This window comes from Trachurus japonicus, chromosome 15 (genome assembly GCF_045865225.1).
Source record: "Trachurus japonicus isolate A0001 chromosome 15, Traja_1.0".
Taxonomy (NCBI): Eukaryota; Metazoa; Chordata; class Actinopteri; order Carangiformes; family Carangidae; genus Trachurus; species Trachurus japonicus.
Window position 1 is genome coordinate 25,085,926 of NC_140921.1, and position 23,303 is coordinate 25,109,228.

At 41.4% G+C, this 23,303-nt stretch overlaps 1 long non-coding RNA gene across 2 annotated transcripts in view; it reads right to left on the bottom strand.

Annotated features, from left to right (window-relative positions):
- Positions 1–23,303, bottom strand: part of LOC146973791 (uncharacterized) — a 134,558-nt gene that overhangs the window by 101,460 nt on the left and 9,795 nt on the right. The window contains exons 2-3 of one of the 2 annotated variants that reach the window (XR_015037784.1): positions 21,827–21,981; positions 18,740–18,821 (exon numbers count right to left, since the gene is read on the bottom strand). This is a non-coding gene — a long non-coding RNA (uncharacterized LOC146973791). Of the gene's footprint in view, positions 1–18,691; positions 18,822–21,826; positions 21,982–23,303 lie in introns of those variants that run through there. The other variant, XR_015037783.1, reaches the window with a different exon arrangement.

Below are 23,303 nucleotides of genomic sequence, written 5' to 3' on the forward strand. Positions count from 1 at the left end.
AGACAGACACAACCTTCATGATGTCACCCATAGGTTTCTCTAGACTAGCTTTGAAGCTGCTATGCTTTTGCTTTTTTAGATAATTAGCTTGTTAATGAGCTAAGCTAAGAAACCAGGTATGGTATAGTATGGTATGTTATGGTGACACAACGAGACCTGTCAGTTAGTTCTAACATAGAAATAACACAACACTAGAATTTCACTCACATCAGGACCCAGCAGCACTACACAAATCATATTGGTAGTCCAATATTTGAATGAAAATCCTCCTGAAACCAACAACAACACAAACACATTCCCACAACACATTCACTGACTCTAATTAGCCGCTAGCAGACCAAAGAGGCTGTCCATCTGTGACAGCACTCATCTGTCACTCGAAACATCCATGCGCTCAATTATACATCATTTTAAGCCTTGAAATAAAATTTAAATGTGTGAATTAGAAAAAATACATACAGTATGTCATTAGGGGGAAATTAGTTATAGAGATTAAAACTATTGTTTATACAAGGCTGTAAGCATGTTTATTTCTGACGTTATGTTGGGCATGAGTGGCTAGCTTCAACTGACAATTAAAGCAACTGCAGTTTTTGACACTTCAATACTGGCTTCATTTTTCACCCCCCCAGGGGGCAGGACATGAAACAGGCTTCAACTCAACTCAAGTATGATATATTTGTACTACAATTTAAAATGCTGTTCTGTTGCCTCTAGAGTTGTCTTCTTTTGTCTGTTTATTTTGATCTTTTATCTCTAATGTCTATTTCAGTGTTTCATGACTTGACAGCAATATTCTGGTTAATGTTTCTCCAGCCAATTCCATCTTGGATAAACATACACACCTCTTTACAAAAGCTAATTCCCAATAAAATGATGAGAGCGAAAGCTCTGTGGAGTATTCTTCCCATGATTAAACCACCTACCGCAGCTAAAGGAGGCTCAGCACTACACCTCTTGCAGGGCGCCGAGCTGCTCTTATCGCCCCACCACGAGGCTGTAGAGGGGTAATAGGATTGTGACTCACAGAGAAAGTGCCATGCTCACCAAGTAGGGGAGGGCTGAGGCACAAGTGTGAAGGGGCCTGTGCGGCTGTCCAGCATCATGAAAGCAGAGAGGAGCAGGCAGGGAGGATGTGCTCTCCTCGCTCCATAAATAACCCTGCTAAATTGCAGGCTTTGGAGGGTCAGTGGGACACTGGTCTGCCAGTGTATATCTGAAGGCCTGGATATAACCAGTAATCCTGCAGCCCAGAAAACCAACAGCACAGCAGTTACAGCAAAATGTCTTTCCTGCAAAATGGAAGGAGGCCTGTTTATGAGCTTGGAGAGAGCGAGAGAAAGAAGAGTGAGTAAGAGAGAGTCGAGGCAGGGTGGGGGTGATTTTATAGTTTGCAGTCAGTGTCTGAGTGGTAGACTCCTTCCTTAGCTGGCTGGGTCGCAGCAGCAGCACAGCATTCACTTTGTACTCGGAGGAGGAAGATGAAAGCAGCACTGGGTCAAATAGGGATGGAAGGGGTGGGGGAGGAAAGGCAGATGCAGGGAGGGAGGGGGGGGGGGTATTTTACAGACAGCCTGATCGCTTTGGTTTCAGTTGCCGGCTGGGTGTGACTGTTACCATTCAGTAAGAACTCCCAGGGTAAAGCAAGCGTTCAAAGATTAAACGCTGACTCTGAAAGTTGTGCTGATTCTCTGCGATGATTAGAAATCACTATCCTGGGGCACTAAAGTGAGTCAATGTTTTTTTTTCTCTTTGCCCCTCAACAGTGCACTCAGGGCTGCAGGGAAAACCATACCACTTGTTGGCAGTTAGGGGAGTGGGTGTGTGTCTTTAGTTACATTAACGCCCCGACGCTCATGGGAGGGGCTGTAAGAGGCACTGCAGGTGGTTGGATACGGTGATGGCCATGCTGCTGGTTGTTTTGATAGAATAGAAGTGGCCTGAGGCAGTGAGCAGTGGGTGGAGCGCTACGGTGAAGATTTAGGGTTATTACTGAGAGGCAGGGACGGAGGAACACTCGAAGATGCGCACGGGCCTGGGCTTGATATCTCTATCAGACGGGCGAGATAGGCGTCCTCCCCTGCAGGACTCACTACTTTATCTGGAGGTCTACACAGCATACAACAGATAAAGACGGTGAAGAGTAGAGTAATAAATCTGCCCAACACAACATTAAAGGTGTCGCAGAGAGAAATTTTGTTTTAATACAGCCACTGAAAATTGTATTCAATTTTACAAAGAATCATACTTATCAGATAAGTATGATGGCATTAGATTGATGGGGATTGGCAGTGGCAATTAAACACACATACATATACGTATGAAAAGAAATGATTTTCCAACAAAGTAAAGATAGATGGGCATTAGATATTTGGGGTAAACCAAAGCTGCGTACTTACTGTGAAATAAAACAGGTATTTGGCCCAGAAAATTATGTTTTGTATAATTCGTCGAAAAAGAAAAGATCCCTGTGTGCTCAATTGAGAGCTGGTATACTTGGTCTTCATATTGAGACAGGCAGATGTGTTCTGGCACAGCAGAAGATGATAGAATTTCTAATTTATGTGACATCCAAGAGGTGGAGAATGAAATTCATTTTGTGTTCTACTGTCCTTTCTATGACTCTATACGACAAAAAATGTTTAGTAAGGTAGATCCAAATAACAAATTTGTGTGGTTAGATGATGCAGAGAAGCTAAAACGTCTTTTTCAGTTGAATATATTTACATTTTCTTTATTTCTTGAAAAGGCTTGGGTAATGAGACAAAGAGCGATATAAAGTTGAGTACTGAAAGTAATCTTAAATCAATTAAAAAATCATTCCTTCATTCATATACATTACTGGCATGCAGTTGTGTATTCTTCGGCAGACAAGTGAGTTTTTGGTTATCCTGAAGCGCCCTCTCATCTGCATGCCATATTATGCCATAAGCTGTTACGTTGCCTGTCTTATTTAGTTTGATTGATGATACTGTTTACTGCTCACGCTCCCTTCAGAACAGTTTCATTCATATCACACACACACACTGCATGATGGCAAGTCACTAGCTGCTGCTCAGAAAGCTAAAATCAATGTGTTGATATTCCCATCCTCACGACTAGGGACTTTTTTTTTTTGGTTGTTTTTCTGAAGAGCTGTACAAAACACACCTCCCACAGAAAAGCGGAATAAACTGGATTTGTGAATGCAGACGAGGAGAAAGCTGAAGGGTTCGTCGCTGTGAGCTAAAGAGTTCAACAGCGTAGTTGACCAGGCAGAGTAGTGAAAGATCATGGAGCAGTAATTCAACCCAGCAGATAACTGTCACTGGTGACTAATACATTCAGCACCTTCAGACATGTCTGATAACTCAACACTGTAAGGTAAGTGTTCAGTTGTCAGACATGTGACAACACTAGACTAAATCCAAAACCCCACAGTTTAGGGATCTCTTTTGTAGGTGACTCTGTTTTGATTCCTACAGTATAAGGCAGTGATTCCCAACCAAGTGTACGCTTTTGAAACATTTATTAATTTATTTCCAAGATGATAAGTAAATGTTCTCAGTCATTTCATAAACTCATTACTAAAATGGTATGTGCAGGCAGAATCTTATTTATATTTGTGTTTAATTTGAATTTGAAAGAACAAAAATGAGGGTGAATTATTACTTCAAATAAAATACACTGTAAGTGTAAAATATATAAAATATATAAAAAATTAAAGCAGAAGTAAGCGGAATATTTGTGTTAATATAAGTCTTAAATAGTTATATCTTCCGACAGCAATCACTTATATAGAGTGTTTGGTCTGAAACACGGGTCTGTCAGTCCCTCTGCTCTGCTCTGAGCCGAGGAGAAAACTTTCCTTGTATCCTACAACCTTTATCCAATGAGGAGAGAGAACGGCATGAAGGGCTGTGTGTGCAGCCAAGGGATGCGCATGAATGTGGTGACGTAGGGACGAGGACCAATAGATCCATGACGAGGGCGGGGACTGCTAACTACTTAACTTTATGAATGAGCAGCTTGTGTGATGATATGTATGAATGTTTGCGTGTCCACACATCTGCCACCAGTACTTTTCTGAGGCATATTGCACTTTAATGATTTTATTGTATGTTTTTAGTGCTTCCCTGCTGCTTTTCCCTTGTACTGTTCTTGTCTTTGTTGTGACGCAGCACTGCTCTCTGTCCGAGATAAATTTCTCCTACGGGAGACTAATAAAAGATTTTGACTTTGACTTGACTTTGATCAGCTGACAAGAAGTTAGCCAAAATGACCGGATCGCTTACTTCTGCTTTAAAGAGAGAAATTAAAATGCTTTTCATTTCATAATCAGTCGTGTTACGTTTTGACCACTTTTGGAGAATCATCAACACATATGAGTGAGAGGGTACTCTATATGACAAATAGGCTCAGGGGGTACACAAGACAAAAAAGGTTGGGACCACTGCGAGAGGACACTAATAATCCATTGATAATCCATTACATTTTAACAACTGCTTACATACCATAATTATGTGGTTTGACAGCCAAGTCTTACTATTTGACCTTTGATGAACAATTACAACTACACCTTCTCTAATCCCAATGCCAATCCGTCTTTCGTTTTCTTTTTTTTATAACTTTTATTTATCAATTGTCAGACATGAAATGCATAGGTACATACAAATAGTATTATTTCTTTTTATTTCTTTTATTACATTCAAGAACATAAATGAACATAAATGAACAATCCCCCCACCCACCCACCCCACCCCATCCACCCTGGTAATTTTAAAGGTAAGTATGTCATATTTAGGTGGGATGAGAAAATTGTCTTTTTGGGGGGGGGGGGCAGCCGCCACTGGCGCTAGTGAATGAGTTTGTAAATGGTCGCAGATGGGCTTCTACAAAGAAACTTCCCGAGCTGGTAATTTGTCTAAATATTTAAGTAACGGTCTCCAATGAGTAAAGAACCTATCGAAAGAGCCTCGGAGGGAGAATTTAATCTTCTCCAATCCGTCTTTCAAGAAACATTTAAACTGGTATGGATGTTTGGCTGCATCTTCAATTTCACTAAATTGGACATATTTTTATGAAGCTAATGACTGAAAATCAATAGTTCACAAAATAAAATCAATATATGGTCAACTGCTATATTCACTACAAAAGAAAAAGCTCTATTTTTATGGGTGTGTCCTTTCAGTTTTTCAGCCCTGCTAAATTAAATTGCATTGGGAATCACATTTGCAATGTGTATCACATCAAACTGATTTGAATTTCATTTTTCATAATGTGAAAGGCAACAGCATTATATTATCAAACCAGATGTACTGTAATTACTCTCAAAATGCACATGCATGAAACCATCACGGCAAAACAAAACTGTCAGCCAATGTCATGTGCACCACAAAGGACAGAGCTTCTGTTTTCCCTGCGTTAGCTATACTCCACTTTACTGCTTGACAGGCTTGATGAGATAGAAGTGATGAGTGGTAGGAGATGGTTGTCAGGAGGAGACAGGGTCTTTCTTCTGGCTGTCTCTGGGTGGCTATCAGGGCTTCTAATCTGGCTGAGAGCATGCCTGCCGCACTGAGATGGTCGATCTCCCTCACATCGCAACAAAACAGCTTTTTGTCCTGTGACTGACACTGACTGACCACACATATAATTGGTGTTAAGTGTATAAATGTCTTAATGGGGGGGAAAAGGACTTCACCTACTGTGGATGACAGAAAAGAAGACTAGGTCAAGAGCTCGTATGTGGCTGGATCGCCTGTTGTTACGACCTGACATCATCTGAACAGAATTGTCTTTTTTATTATTTTGTCAAGTTTTGTTTTTGTTGTTGCCTTAATTACAATTGTAGAAAAAGAGATGGAAAGATTAGTGAGAGACTGAGAATGACACAATAAAAAGAGACCAGATCTGAGAAGTGGTAGAAGAACCATCACTCAGGCAGTGAGGGACATTTGTGATTAAACGTCTGGCCAAAAATAAATAATACACTTAGCAAGCTGAGCTGGAAATGCATTATATATAAAGGTAAACTGGGAGATAGCCATCAATGTGACAATGGTAGAATAGGTAATATTTGAAGATCTGCCAGTGTGCGATGGTGACACTGATTCAGATGCAGCCTGAGAGCTTTCTCTGTTATCTACTAACACACATGTAAGTGTATGACAGGGCCTCCAACACGGTGCAAGCAGTAAGACGGGCCTCATGCATATAATGCATCATAAGAAAAGCCTGCACTGCTGGTGGAATTTATAGACACAATTACAAGGAAGCCTACAAATGCAAATAGTGTCAGTGTGTATTTATATGTATATTTGGATGGTTCAGTGATAAGCTGCCATGTGGTTTCTACCGTCACATACTGTATTTATTGACTAATTCTGCTGCATGTAATTTCCATCCCACTTCTCTGTTTGAGTTTCGCATGTCTCTCAGTTGTTGGTCACCTGACAACAGGACAGATCTTTTTGTCATCAAAAGACTTGCGCAAAGATGTTCTCCCCGGTATTATTATGTATGGAACCATTTTCTCTTTTCATTTGCGTCTCCCAACTTGTCACATGAAAGGACGTTTTCTCTTCCTCTTCTAAAGTTTCTATCGTCTAATGTCTGAATAATCCACTGGTCTGATCCACAGGGTTACAGTATGATTTTGACATCCTTTTTACAATCAGATATTTGCTCTTTATAGTGAGGTTTCTCTCTATATACAGTACCGCATCTTGCAGTCAACTTCTTTTTTCTCCTTCTAGTTTTCTTTTCTTGTCTGCCCCCTGTTCTCCCTCTTCTCTCTTGTGCAAGAAGAAGACATACTGTACTTTGTCACTGGGTGAGCTTATGCTTCAAGACACACAATCCTGTTAGGAGTTGGCACGGCTATGTCCATCTGATGCCAATCAAAATATTACAGTCTGTTCACTGATATAATGAGCTATGGACATGCAACCCACAATGAGGTTTGTTTATATGTCTACTTGGTGCAGTCTGCATTGGAACAATGCCATATTGGTTAAGCACCCAAATCTGTTTACCTTGTTTAACACTTCTGAGTGTGTACGAGCATGTGTGTATGTGCATGGCTGTGTGAACCTCAGCAGCAAGACGCGGATGCTATCATGTCAAAGTGATGAGCTTTACTAATATGAGCCAACAGTCTGATCAGGATTCAGCAGGTGTTCTGCGTGGAGGAGACTGACGTCTGTTTGGGACCATCTATCAGAGCTAAATGGCAGATGGTCCTCTCTGCGGCCAGGCAGGAACACAATCGCTGCAGAAACACAGGGAGCACTCTACCTGCTGATAATCCACTTACGCACAGACAAAGCTGCTTTAATCTGCCCGCTCCTTTCCTGCACACCCCCTCGCCACACGACAAGGCCAGGCTCCATGCTGGAGAATCACCAATGATCCACTGCACACATGTACGGTCGGAGCTCTGACAGGCCGTGTTATAATAGATCCCTAATCACACTCATATGTGATGGGATGATCTTAGACAATGAAAAGAAATAATCAGAAGATTGCAAGTGAAGTTTTTCTTGCTGCTTAATTAATTCATTTTCTGCAAATTCTATATTTGCACCTGTTCAGGTAATAGAAGAACTGACAGCGCTGACGTTATCTAATCAGTTTTTACCTACAAGAAATCAGAAAAAGAAGAAATTGGGTACAGCATATATTATGAACTGAATCCTGAATCAACTGCCCATCTGCAATATGCAAGCAGTACACCCACATATAAAAGATCAATGGAAAATGGTGTTTATTATCACAATGGTTGATGCATACTGTGCTAGGCAGCTGGAGTTGTACTGTACAAAAGCTGGACCTGTGCTTGTTTGATAATCAATAACATAATATATAATTCTGAAATATTAATATTCAATACCTATATACAACAGTGCACATTATACTTAAATGCGCTGCCATTAACAGCCCACTGCTCTAAAATCAAAGTGTGAATAGCAGTAAGACCTGCAGTATTTGAAAATAATTAGGTCCTCAGCTAAACAGACAATAAGCAGATTGTGGGTGCTTTCTTAAGCTTGTGTTTGTTTTCGTTTTTTTCTGATTTAGGCCCTGTCCACACGTAAACACAAACATCCGACACCGGATACTTTTCTATTCGTCTACGGTGTTTTTGGTCGTTAAAAACAGATAATTCCAAAAATGCCTTCTGGGCCGTAGACTTTTAAAAATGCCTTTTTTCGCATTTATGTGTGGAGAAGGAAAACAGTTTTTAGTTGCACAGGGGCTGGACTGGGGGAGTGACCTGCTGCTTGCCAAGACACCAACAAGTTCTGGGCACCAGGTAGCAGGTTGTCGCAGGAGAAGCAAGTCGGCAGAGCTGATCATTATCATATATTATCAAATGACATGCTGTGAACTTGCTGCATGTGTATCGCGACTACGTTGGCGCTTTGCACGCTTGACGTGCGTCTACACTGAATGTAATTGATTTGAGTGGGCAATATGCTACACCTGCCCCTTACAACATACGGTAAAGTATAACAGTAGTCATGGACATAGTAAACAAAGATCAGACAAGAAATATGCTTTGGTACTTCTATGCATTTTCAAAAGTTAAAATTATATTGCCGCCTGCTGGTGTGGTATGCAATGCATGCAGTGTTTTTTATTGTGTTTTTGCATTTACATATGGACAGAGATTTTTTTTCAGATGTACTGGTCTGGATGTGATTTTTTCTTTTTTGGGGGAAACAGGGCAGGGAAAAACTCTGTTTTTGCAAAAAGAAAAAAAAAGTTAGCAAAAATATCACACAGTACATGTGGAATAGGCCTTAGTGTCCTTTAATTAGTACAGATTGCTACTTCACATTTGGGGCCAGGATGACTATTAGAAAAGTCAGTCTTGCAGTTGGATTCAGAGGTGCATCAGGCCAGGACCTGGGAGTCCCACAGGGAGTCATTAGAAAGGAAGATGAAGTTTGATTGAAATCCTTTGCCAGGTTGTTCACACTGATTGGGCTTCATTAAACAACACAGACTTATTGAGAGCTGAGCAGGCTGCTACGTTTAGCATTCTAGCATCAGAAAGGTCTGCGGATGGAAATTAGCATCGATGCTATAATCCGGCACATTTACATGTTTCTTATATGTACATTGATGTGCGATGTCCCAGTCAAATAAACAAATAAAGTAAAGTAAAGTAAAGGCCTGTCCGGATCGAAAAGGATTTATAGTGGATGTCAGTGTTTCTGTATCCCAGGGTGCATAGCTGTTCTTGCTTATGAACTCATCTGTTTAACAGTGTGAATAACGAGTTGTCCTCTTTTCTCATGGCATGAGCACGGGAGCTCTGCAGGGAGGAGGTGTCAGAGTGGAATAAGAGGGAGAGAAGGAATGAACAATTATTGTGGAGCAGTGGAACAGTTCCACGAGGAGGCAGAGGCGAAGGGGGGAGGGAGCCCTGAAAGAGGCCAGGTGCAATATCGCATCCTTCCTGTCAGAGGGCTTAAAAGGAGAGCAGAGGAAGAGCATTTAGCTCCAAGGGACGCATGTAGAATGCTGACCACAGGTTGGGAGAATCGACTATTCAGAGAGCGTCTCTTCCATGTGCCCTATCGAGTCGGGGAGGTATCTGCCAAGTAAAAACTGTTGCCAGCGTCTTCTGAGGTGCTTGGAATACTGACAAGGAAAATCAGGTCTGGAGGATGAGAGCTGACCTTGATCACAGCAACTGTGATACTCTGCTGGGACTGCAAGCTAGTCAAAAGCAGCATAAGCCCATGAATTTGCCCGTTTCCTTTTAGTTCCCTTTATAGCATGAGAATGTCTAAGGAGATTTTTTCTTTCCTCTATACTGATCTCTCCCCCATGGCTGTTTCTCTGTGACCACTACTGCTTTATTTGCACTGCGCTTCATAAAAATCAATACAAATTATATTTCTAGTATGTCAGCACATATGCTATAAATGTTTTTTTCATGGAACTCACCTAATAGGAACAAGGCAGCGCTGCTACACCTTCTGACATCTGGACTCTGTCGACAGTATGAAAGTTTACAATTGGCATTCACTTACAAGTCAAATGATGTGCAGATATTTACGGCCCAAGCTCTGTTCTGAAGTGATGTAACCATGACACCAGGGTGAGTACTTTTTACATTTTTTTGAGTGCTTTATGTATATATCATAAGACTGTAACCCCTGAGGTGCATAGACCTCCACTGTTAAAGTGATGCTTGTAAAACCGGGACAGTTATAAACACATCAATTTTTTACTCTTTTTACTGAAAATTTTAAAGCCATGGAGTTTTTCATGTTTGTGAACTTTTACAAAACCAAGAAAAGTAATTGTTTTTTCTGAGTGGCATTTTAGCTGCGTAGCTCCTGACACACAGTAATTCCTTATGCTGTCAATAGTTTCACAGTTGTGTCTTTTGCAGATGTGATCTGTGCGGAGAATGTTTTTTTTTGTCACAGGGGATTTTTCGCTGCCACTGGGAAACCCTGGCTGCAAGGCTGAGCTGCAGCACTGTATCCAGGTCTTTTAATACATCTGTAAAGCAGACCTGTCATCTGCTCAGCATGATACTGTTAAAGCACAAACACCGTGGCTACACCTTCCACTGGAGGGCTGCGTTCAATAACTTGTAAAAACATACAGTCATCGACCGAAGTGTCTAACACTGTGGCTCAGACTCTTACAGGAGCACCAACCTGGGGATGAGACACAACAGATCCACCTTAGCAGTCCATGCGTGTGTGTGTGTGTGTGTGTGTGTGTGTGTGTGTGTGTGTGTGTGTGTGTGTGTGTGTGTGTGTGCTGTTATGACATTGCTCCCTTGAGCCTGTGTCCTCTAAGTCCAAATAAACATTCTTATAAGTGGTAATGTTGATGTAAAAAGGGTGTTTAAGTCTCTGCTCCTGTTTCCTGATAGACCAACATGATGCAACATCTTATCCATTAAATGTTATTGTGTTATTTTATACATCATACTGTATAATATGAATGGATGTTGGTGCTACATATTCAAGAATAAGCCGTTTACATACTCCCTGAATATCTCTTCTGAGAGTGGAAACACAGGGAGATCAGACTGGAGGGTATGGGGTGAAGCAACACAACATAGATTGTAGCTTTTTACAGGATCTGACAAGTCAAAGCAGAAATCTTTGATTAGATATTATTTCCAAATGCCCCAATTGCTGGACAATTGTTTGCCTGATTATCTATTATCTACATCTCCTTCAGTTAGAGCTGTCCAATTGGGTTTTCATTTTAGGCTTTGAAACAAATTGACGTATCCTCATTCAGTTGTATCTTATTCTTCTGTATTAGAGTGTCTCTATGTTCATGGTTGCCTGCGTCAACAGTTTAGTATGGCACATAAATTTAAAATCAACGATTATTCTTTGACATGTCACAGAGATTAAAAGGCAGTTTGAAAACCTGACTCAAACATTCTTCATAATATTTCCCATAAAACTGTACCTCACTGGCAGATATTAAATCTCTCTCCTATCCACTCTGCCATGGCCATGAGTCCAAGTCAAGGCTAAAACTTAATGGCCTTTTAATTTCTGATTGCCTGTCTCTTTGATTGGCCTTAAGTGCTACCCAATCTACTTTCAGTGGTGATTACTGTGGGAACTTGTCAGACTGGTTAATTGGTTCTATTAGGAGACTTTTTTCTGGAGAAGGCTTCCCATTTCTCCAAAGGGCAGCAGGTGTTCAAAGAACAACACTTTAGCCCTTGATGCTAGGAGGACCGCTCCAAACTGCACTCAATTCTCAATTGTACAATTACAGCTATTCAAATATAAGGACACTTACATAATCATGAGTGATTAAAGAACTCAAGCAAATTTTAGATTAGTTTTTTAAAAAAATCACCACCACTACAGAGTTGAAGATGAAGCATTGTGCATTTTGATGGCAGCAGGAATGAAGGATTTCCTGAATCTTTCTGTTCTGCAGGTCAGGGAAATGAGCCTGGAGCGGCTGCTCTTCTGACCTGTGAGAGTCTGTGTAGAGGGTGATGGGGGTCACCCAGGATGGTCTTCAGCTTACACCCCATCCTCCACTTAACCACAGCCTCCACCAGCTCCGCTCCCCCTCCCATCACAGAGCTACAGATGAGCCTGTCTAGTCTGTTCCTGTCCCTGACCCTAATGTTGTGACCCCAGCAAAGAATGTAACACTTGCGATGATGGACTACTCTCAAGTTTAGATGACTTGTCCCTTGTTTGATAGAGCAGCAGTTCTGCTTTTTTATCATCAGTCTGCTCCAAATTGTGAGTGGTGTCTTTTGTTTCTGATCACAGAGACCACAGGGTGTCCTTGCTCTGTCCTTTTCTGAAGTCCCTGGAGAGAATTGGTGATGTTTGTCCATCATTGATTAGGAGGTCTGACAGCGTGCACTAACATCTCTATTCCCTGGTGATATGAGTGCCAGGTTCAATAGCCACCCTCATGCTCTCATAGTGACTTTTTAGTTGTCACAAGTATGCTGAGCATTGTCTTTCAGTCTTCATTGATATTTTCATTCCAAAGTCAATATCAGCCACTTACTCACTCAGTCACAAGTACAGCACACATCTTGTGGGTACAATAAAAGCAAGGACACAATGTTCTTTAAAAGTTTTGCCTTCCAAGGCAAGCTGAACAGTTCTTGTCATTTCTAAAAAAGCTTCTCTCCTTCCTAACAATCCTGGGTGAAAAATAGAAAACACTGGTACTTTCTACAAAAGAAATGTCAGTTTCATGGCACCCGACAACTGCAGAAATAACAACTAGAGAGTGACAGATTAAGCTTGCCAAGTGAGAAAGTATACCGCCTTACACAGCTACTAATCCAGACAGACCCTTTATTCTATTGATCAGTATAGAGAGCTCAGCCAATTCACCAATGGGGACCTACACGGCAGAGGACGTGTTCCTGGATCAGATGCTGAAGGACACATACATCTAGCCTTAATGCATCTCATTAGGCCACTGTTTTAGACAACTAATGTCCTGTCTGTGATGCCTCTGGGTGGCCTTGTTTGTCCTTGGAGGGCTTTCTCCTCACATTGTTTTTAAAGCACAACACTCTGAAAGCTCTTTAGTTAGGATGGATGAACTATGGCCCATTAAGAAATTGAGCATATCACACAGACTAGTAATGGCCACACAGACTTGAGGTCGGATTAAATCAAAGCCTAGGTTTTTTGACAATTGTTTTTTGAAGAAAGCCTTGTGGCAGAGCTTTTTTTTTTGAGAAAGCAGGACAAAGCTTGAACATAATGGGTAAAGGCACAGATGTGTAAAGCCCAGTTATGTAGTTGTAGAGACTAAAGGAAGAGAGAGAGCACTTCACATCCTCTGCGGGTAGGCTGGTAAATGCCTCTAAGACAAACTCAAGTGAATACCCTGTTGCTGTACAATCTCAAGAGGGCAGAGAGAGTATTACAGAGATCTATGGTCCACTACTGCAAAGACACTCAAACTGCACTGTCCGTCAAAACAGCTTGTTTTTGTCTATGCAGTGATTTCCACTGTGAAAGCCGAATATGTGGCACAACTCGAGTGCAATTTGGTGCTGGATTTAATGAGTAGCAAAACATAAGAGACTTTTTTCCAGCAGCAATTGAGGTGTCCATGGATGTTCTTTAGGGCTCTCTAATGAATTAATGGCCAGGCAAATGCAGCTTGACTTAGGAACATGCTGCTACCCAGCTCCACAGTTAAAAGCCCAAAGTGAGATTAATCACTGCTGCTGAGGGGAGATGATGTTCTTTGTTTCTGTTAATTTATGGTCTCTTTACAAGTGAGATCCTGAACTAACATCATGTCTCTCACATACTGTATGTACACTGCCACTAATCATCAACAGCTCCTGAGGCGCCTCTTTAGCAAATTTACACAGCAACACCAAGATGAGTTGTACATAAACAAGATATCAGGGCTAATACACAGCTGCTTCCATGACTATAAAGGTTCTTGGAGCCGATACTCTGATCGTGCTATCTCTATATCTATCTGTCTATACTATCCTTTCCCTCACCCATTCGAGACTTGTCTAACACAAGATAAGAACTAGTCATTGTTGATGTACGATGGAAAGACCAAAGGCCAGCATGGTTATGACAGTATGGAGCCTGCTTGGCATGGGGAGAGACAGCTTTTAGTCAGGAGGCCCAGTAGAGGATCAAAGCGAACAGCGACTCCTCTTAGCCAGGTCTGATCTGGGAACAGGATAGTCAAGCGCAGCTCTCCTTGCAGTCTGAACATTACTCATGGTATGGTGAATATTTCATGGCAGGCGTCACAGAGCTGACAGCGGTGCTGGCCACAGGGCAGCTCTGATAGACAGAAGAAAGTGTGTACAGTGGGGTTTTGGGAGGGGGGGGGATTAGTATTCAGAGGGATGAATCTGCCCCACATACTGTATGAACACAAACGTGCTTGCAGCGTTGGAAGTGTGGATAGACACATCCAACTATGTACCATGGAGTGGTACACACAATCTCAGACAACTTAGTTACTTCATAAGGCAGCTGGGACATTGAGCAGTGACTTGCTGATACACAGAAATGCTCCCTCAGGTCTGTTAAAGAGCTGCTCTGACAACATTCCTCCTCCTGATGCACAGCCTACACTTTGTATAACAAAATATATGCCATTTTTCTTGGGTTAATGACATGGCCTGTTATGTACTATTTAATTGTCACCCACACAGTTTCAGTTTTTTTTTTTAAACACAGAGCTTACATAACTGCGCAGCATTAAGCAAATCCATTTAATGCATTGTTGGTCTTGCAGTAGTTTTAGAGGGCAGCGTTCAGCATTGACTGCACTGTGACAGTCTCTCTGGAGAGGTGAAATCATGTAGTCTTATTATAGAGGAGACAAATCAAGTATACCAAAACCCTCCCCTCCAGCCCTACTTTCTCAAGGTTATTTTCAAAGATAGCTCATGTCTTGGTACAGTATGTGGGTTGGGCTTTAAGTAAGCCCTGCCACCAGAGACATGGTGTAACCCTATGCAGTAGAAGTGAGGGGGCTTCAGAGGCCACAGAGAGACAGGGGTGTGACTAATTTAAACCCCTGGGAGGCCTGGATGGGCACTGGCTTTTGTCCCCACAGAATAAAGTAGGGCCACTTTAGATCGGGGCGCGCTGTGCTTCACACGCAGCACAAGCACTGTCGACTTGCATGTCAGCATTACAGCACTTAAAGGTAATGAGATTTAGGCTTTCTGCATCATAAAGTATGACCGCCTCGAGAAACCCTTGAGACAATGGTGCCTATGTTCTGCCCAGGAGCACAAAACAGACTTACATCATATCAGAATCGCCACATTCCACAGTGAAATATGATTATGGACTCCAGAGAGGCATGTTCCTTCTGTCAGTAATCAAAGTATATCTCTCAACAGCATGCTGACTACTCCACTCTGCTCCACTTCCGCTTGCGGGGAGGAATACCACTTTTACAGCTCACTGGATTCAAGGAGATGAATCTCAGCAAACACCCTGCCCACTCTGATAAGGATGTTCTTATTTACTCAATTCAGGAGCATACATCAGTAATATCTCTTAATAAAAACAGTCATATTCTCTATTTTTAAATATATTGTACTGTGGACATGAAAGTGAGCAGACTGCTGCAGCGCTGTATCCCTCTTGGTGGGAAGCCAGGCATCACTAACACTGATTTCTTTTATTTTATAGCGCAGTATAATGAGCTACCTTCAGTTAAGACCTGTCATCACGCATTACCGTCTGACCACACCAAATGAAAGCTAGAAACCTGGATGACTACATGCTGGAAAGCAGGCACGGTCTTGATGCCGCTTGCATTCGTTCATCTCTGCTTCTTCATCTCATGTGATCAAGGTATAATGTTTGCTCGGTTTTATTCATTCCATATAACATGTATGAGGAGCTATTTTAAGCAGGAAACGGAGATAAGGAGAAGAACCTGAGGGGAAGTAAAGATGTACGTGAATGTCCTGTTTCCAACATTGAATCACTACATTCACTGTGGGGCTGAGGCTGCTCCTCTCTCTCTGGTCCTGCAATGGCATCAAAGTGTGAGACCTGAATTTATTAACTCTTTATCACTTACAAACAAATTTTCATCTACTTCCCTCGTTCGTTTTGAAAGGTTTGCTTCTATCTCTTCAGTGTGTTGGAATCATTTTCTTTTCCATTCTCCAAAAATGAGTGCATCAGAGACTTCAATCTTGACACTTAAGTAGCTGTAAGAGCAAGAAAACCAAATAGAGACAGATGAATGCATTAGCATGTCATCAAAGCAGGCAGTGCCAGCTAACTGAACCTGAATCTAATTACGAACATGACTTTGTGCACAAGAGGTTAGTTTTCACAGGTACAGACCAGACTGGATATTCACACATGGTTCATGGGTTGACAGAGAGATGAAGAATTGTCATTTACATTGTAATTAAGGAGGATGATATTCAAGGCAAACAAGAGAGAGAGAAGGTAGCGGGTTTGTCTGAATCAACAGTTAGGTGCAGTCTCAGAGAGCTAAAGTGCACAGGAGAGTTTGATCATGGAAAAAAACCTGGGGTGACCAAGTCTTGTGGATGACCAGAAAATCACTTGAAGAACTAAAAACTCACAATGAGAATGTTGTACTTATATATAATATGTAAGGGATAATGTATAGTTCGGAGGTTGTTATGGAGAAATAAACCCCGACAGGTTGTATGGAACCCCGACGCGAGAAATAAACACCGCAGAATATTGGTGATTGACCAATCAGAATCGAGTATTCAAGAGAGCCGTGTTCTAAGTAAGAATAATGTTCTCCTGGATAACGCTAGACAGACTTCGTGACAATAATCTCAGAGGATTCACCACAAGATGCCAACCCCTGATAACTCATTCACAGAAAGACAAGGCTACACTTCACAAAATAATGCAAAAAGAAGCTAGTAGAGTGGAACAAAATTCTATGGAGAAACAAAAATCCACCTCCGTCAAAGTGATGGAAAGAAGGAAGCATGGGGAGAAAAAAAGACAGAGCTCATGACCCAGAGCCACCACCTAATCTGTCAAACATGGTGCAGGGTCTGTTAAAGCTTTGCCATGTACAGCTGCCAGTGGAACTGGCACACTGGCATTTATTGATGATTTCACTGCTGTCAGAGGCAACAGGCTGAATGCAGAGGTATACAGGAGCTGTGTTTGTGCTCACATTCAGCCAAATTCTTCAAACCCCATCCGACAACATTTCATCATCCGCCAATATAACAATCTTAAACGTACAGCTATAGCAACCAAAGCGCTTTTCAAAGTAAAGAGGTAGAATATCCTCAACAGGCCAAGTCAATCACCTGATCTCAGTCCAACTGAGCAGCGCTCCACTTGTTGAAGACCAGACAAAAGGCAGAGACCTCACAACAAGCATGAGGTGAAGGAGGCTGAGGATAAAATGTCTGCTGAGGTCTACGGGTGAAAAAGTTAAGGCAGATGTTGACTGCAAAGGATTTTCTACAATACATTAATGATTTTGTTTGAGTTGTGGTTTTGAACACTTTAGATAGTGAAAAACCATTTTGATTTAGAGTATTACTCAAGCTGAGACTTGACAGTTTAGTGCAGTGGAGGGTATTTTAAGAGAAAGAACTTCTAGTACAATGGTGCATTAAACAGAAGGTTACAAAACAGGGCAATACGTATCATGAGTGCATCTGTTCTTTAACTCTTACATAAAGAACAAAACCAAACTATAAATCATCTAAATTACAGCAGGGCAGCCCTTCACATCAGCCAGACCTGCCTGAGGCTGAGATAAAGAAACATCCAGATGGCCAGTCTTTCTCTCTCTCTACTTCTGCCTCTTTCACTGCTGTTCAAATCCAGCTGTAACCGTCTTCATTAACAATGATGGGTCACATGGACAAACAGCATCAATTATAATGCAAGTGCCTACTACTGTATTCTTCTCAGATCACCATTGCACTTAAGGAGTGTGCTGCTCTCAATGTCCCGCATTACTTAAAGGATCATACATCTCCCATTATTTAGTATTTTAATAAATCTACACAGTGAAATGTGACACATGTGGATGATATCTACATCTGAACCAGCTGCATTACAGAGGCTGGAAAAAGAGAGAGTGGAAGAGTGCATGCTTGGGATGCAGCTTGTCTGATGGCAGTTCAGTGGTTGATCCTGGTATATGTAGTACACTGGTGAACTGAGGACTCACAGCAGATGCACCGGCCTCTTCACGTGTATGCACAAGCAGGGGTAAAGAATCTTCATCCAGGCAGGTAATTGGCTGCTGTTTACATTGCCGTTGGCATACCCCTCCTCCTCTGCTTGACACATCTGTAGTGTTCATTAGAGCCAAGGAGCTCTGTGCTGCACTGTGTTATTAAACCTGGCCTCTCAGGCTGTTCACTTTGCAAGTGTCATCGGAGCAGAGCTCCGTGCTCACATTCATGTTGGGAAAATCAAACATTTAAGCTAAATAGACCTTAAGTGTAGTTTTAGAAAAGTAGATGGATAAAGATACAAGATGTAGTGCTATTCAGAGCCTCGTTTGTGAGATTTCTGTTGAACCAGTTCAGATATACGAAGGTCCTGATGTTCACCAGAAACCTCATGTGCTTTTTAACTTTGTTTGGCTGTAATCAATGCAGGAGGGTTGGAAACTAGAGGAGATGCAGAAGTAGGGAAGAAAAACAAAGTGTACAAAAATGGAAAATCGGTTTGCACAGAGAGACGTCTGAAAGGCGGGGGAAAGCAGTTTATAGGGGAAGACTTACCCCAGGTGCTCCGATGCCAGATGGAGAAACAGCTGAATCAAACCCAGGGAAATAGACTCGTCATCAGTTCCAGCCTCCAAATCTTCATTAAGACCGAAACCAAAGTGAAACAGAGACAAAATAAGGGAGAGGGAGATATAAATGCTAACAATAGTTCTTGAAACAACAGATTAAAATTCTAAGTGGTTTCACGACAGAATGATTTGAAATGCAAAGTTTAATAAATTAAATCACACCATTGCGTGCTTGCCAAACCTTTTTTTATTAATTACTGAATTCAGAACCTATTAATTACACAACTACAGTTGGTGTTTGCAGTAATTCAAGGAGAAAAGGATAAGTGCTTTTTATTATCTTCGTTATGCAAGTTAGAATATTATTCAGCAAATGCTCCCTTTAGTGAATTAACATGTGTGCATCTTATCACCAACTTCAGAGTTTGTAGTTACATATGGCAGTCTGAGTCAACATTATATGGCTATTAACCTCCATTTATTATAAGAGATCAAAGGATTCCATTTATCTGAATCCCCTGTCCGCAGGCAGCTCAACATGTTTATAGGTATGTAAAAGCATACAGATTATATTGTACATATTGCACAGTACAGAGCACAGGTATGTACTGTAACTAGTAGTATGTAATGTTATTACAACATGTCACATAGCAACCAATAAGGCACGAATAGTTGAATTTTTTCAATTTCTCTGCATGATTGAAATTGAAATTCTATTATGCTTTTTTTAAAATAAATGATGAATATACACCACTCACAAATAATTAGGGATATTCAGCTAATTTGCCCTTCTCTAAATGTGTCCAACTGTTAAATGTTTCAGTACTTATAACATAACATGCTGTCCTCCAACATGTAATTAACCACAAAATCACAGCAAGTGTCTGATCCATGAATCGACCACTAAATGTTCTGGTTCAGTGACAGTATGTAAACAGTCATCTTCATTAAGTTCACATTTTGATATTATCAATTGATAGTGTCAGAGGGAAGTGTCCACTGAGTTTAGAGTGTCACAGAGTGTTATCAGCAGGTTGAACAGAGACACAGAGAGACTGAAAGAGTCACAGAAAGACAGAGAAGTGGATGTCCTTTGGCCACATAACAACTTATTGACACATTGACCCTTTTTTAAAGTATTTTTTCTGTCTTTTTTTGCCTTAATTTGACAGCACAGTTGAGAGAGACAGGAAATTGGGAGGCAGAGAGAGGGGGAATGACAGGCAGTAAAGGGCTGTCCGATGACATTTTATTATACCGACCACTTTTGTTAGCTTTTGTTTCAATAAACAGTTTGAGATTAGGAAATTGCCATTACATACTTCTACTTGCCCTACGTTCATGATATCATATCAACTTTTTACATTTTAGATTAAAGTTGAATATCCCCAACTTTTTGTGAGTAGTGTATTTGACTCAGGCCTTTAACTCAGCCGTTAACATTACATTCTGCCACCTGGTCATACTTACATCCAAGTATATCTACAGTATATGCAGTTGGAAAATTCTCCTACATTACACATTTACTGCTGCATTTCTTCTCCATTATAAAATCCTTCACCACTAACAGTGGCTACTTTGTCTCATTTGCTTCCCCTCTGGTTTATCATTAGTATCTCTGCTACCTGGTGGCATGTGTAATTTTATATCATTAATGTATCTCAAGTGAAGATACACTTGTATCTTATGTTTTTTTTTTCTCTATAATTTACAATCTGACCACTGAGTAATTTTACAGTATAGTTTTAATCAAAAACAGAAATCCATACAGTTTCACTGTGCATAAAAATGATTGATGACAAGTACTTGCACAGAGTACATATTAAATCAGTGTGGACTAAAATCCCTTCCAAGCACAGGCAACACCGGCTTGAACCTGCTCTATTATGTACTGTAATAGTTATGTGGTGCACAACACTTCACCATATCTTTCCTGTCTCTTTCACCCTCTCTGCAATTTATGCAAAATTATATTCAACAGGCTAGTGGGAAATCATTTCACTTGTGGCTCTGGGAACTCAACAATGGACTGTAATAACACATGACCACAAGGTGTGAGGTGAGAGCACATACACCCTCCAAGGATGGCCAGCCACAGCCAAATCAGCAGGTGTTTGTGTGTGTGTGTGTGTGTAAATGTGTGTGTGAGAAAGCAGGAGAGAAAATAGAATTACTGCCTCATGGTTGCCTGCCCACGCCACCATTAGTTTGAGGTTAGAACCTATGAGATGTATGTAAAATACTATTCATGTGAAATTTTGTCATAATTGCTTTCTTGAATTATGGCTGAAAAGTATTTGTGAGGTCACACTGACATTAATCTTGACCACCAAAATGTAATCAGTTCATCCTGTTGTTTGTGCCAAATTTGCCTGCATCTTGACGACTGAATTTCCTCCCTCATACAGACAGGCTTGTGATTTTGAATGCTCACCATCTTCCTCTCTTCTTCTCTTCCTCTTGTTCTCTACTTTTCGCTCAAAATACTGCCACCGACTGTTAATACACTTTGCAGCTGGCAGAAAAGTGCAACACATAGTCCTGTGATCGTGGTTTGTGCATGCATTACTGTAAACACACTGACAGGACTTGATGCGAATTAGATTAATCGTGATAATAAACTGCCTTTAGTGGATGCAGATTCTTCCGTAAAGGGCTCTAGTAGTTAATGAATGGTTTGATGAGAATGAAAATGATGTGAATTGTGTGCTAATTGCAATTAAATGTGTTGGACAGTTAGAAGCTCCTCTTTATGGTGGCTGGAAATCTTATAAAGGAATTTATGTTTTCCACATAGCTATATTTGTTTTATCCAACCAACCAACCAACCAACCAACCAACCAAACATGCTGCTCATTAGTACTACTCTACCTGAAGATGCATTTGATACAATCCTGTAGACAACTTATCAAACGTGTAAGATAGGACAAATCAAACCCCGTCCCTGAGATATGGTCAGCCATGTCATGGCCTGAACAGCCTCTTTCAGGGACCTTGTGCTCATCTATTGCCTTCCTGATTGCCATGGGAGATTAGCTGACCTCAGGACCTGAGAGGAGCTGGTATTACTCACCTTGGCCATGCCCTCTCTGCTCTGCAGTTTCCAATCAGATGTGGTGCCAGGCTCCTATTCCCCTGCAACCTCTCCTGGAGGTCATGGTTCTGTGAAACATCTGCTGTGACAAATAGTCGCTGGATGGTTGGCCCATAGAGACACAAGGAGAGGGTCTGTGTGAAATGGAGACAGGGAGAAATGTTACAGTACAGTATATGAAGAGGAAAGGCCTACATGCTGGGAATCATTCCTCCAGGAACCACTTATGCAAAAGGATTTTTTTTTTTAAAAAGGAAACAATGTCATCATTGTATAATAATTCTCAAGCTGCTAATTAAGTTTGTCTTTTGTTCAGTAGCTGTCTTCATCAATTGAAAGATTCCACACCAAGCAAACAGGCATATCATTTTAATGACATCAACAAGCACTGACTATCTTTTCGATGGTCTATCCTCCTGACTGTTTGCTCATACAGGCTTTGCATACTCGCTCTTGAGAATTTCTGTACAGGCCTCTTTGATGATCTCTTACCTTCAGTTCACCTCAAAACTCAGAAAACACACTTGTGGAAAGATGCAGAGAGAGAAAGACAAAGTGGGGGGAGAGAGAGTGATGGCAAGTCCAAAGATGTTTTAAACATGAGCCAGTTTAGTTGCCTGTGTTTTGCTCTCAGCCATAATTAAATTCTTAATTAGTGAGCCCTCTGGAAGAAACACATGAAGATGGAATTCAATTTAGAGCCCTAACTCATTTGGCCAACAGTAAGGAAGGAAAAGAGAGAGGGGAAGTGGTGCTGTAGAGGTAAGGAGGCAAACCCAGAAGCAACAAATGCGAGAACCGTTTTAACTTTAACTCGCTGTGTTAGTGCCTTCCTTGCAATTAAGTTGTTTCTACTATACAGTGAACAGTGAACCTCTGTTGCTGATATCGCCTCCATCGACACCAGCCTGAAGATGGAAGAAAGACGTTATTAATTCCTTGGTCTTGAACTTATCTGTCATTACAGTGCTGCATGGATGGAAGACTTGTCGTGCACCGAGTCTGCCTTCAGAGACGAAGAGCATGGTTGAGCTGGTTTTATTTAAAAAAAAAAAAAAAAAAAAACTTTAGGGGAAGGGAGTAGGATTCTGAAGAAACCTGAAGACTGTCATGCACATCTTATGATCCAGATCAACTCTCCTCATCCCCTCCAAGATACTGGAGGACCAGGAAACCAAGCTCTACCCACAGGCTGGCCTGACAACTTCAACTCATCCAAGTGGGAAATAGAGAATCCATTTTTTAATATGTCTGCTAAGGTCTTTAGTCATGCCTGGCCTCTCCCTGCGCCTGTCTGGCCTTACCCCTAGAACGGCTGTGACATAGCTGCGAGGCTCCGAGGAGGAGTGTGGATTTGCCGCAGCCCTTTGATGTGTCAGCAGTGCGTTGGCGGCACACCTCTGTGCAATATTGAAATGTGATGCAATGACGATAGGTGAGGGTGAAGAACCGCCAG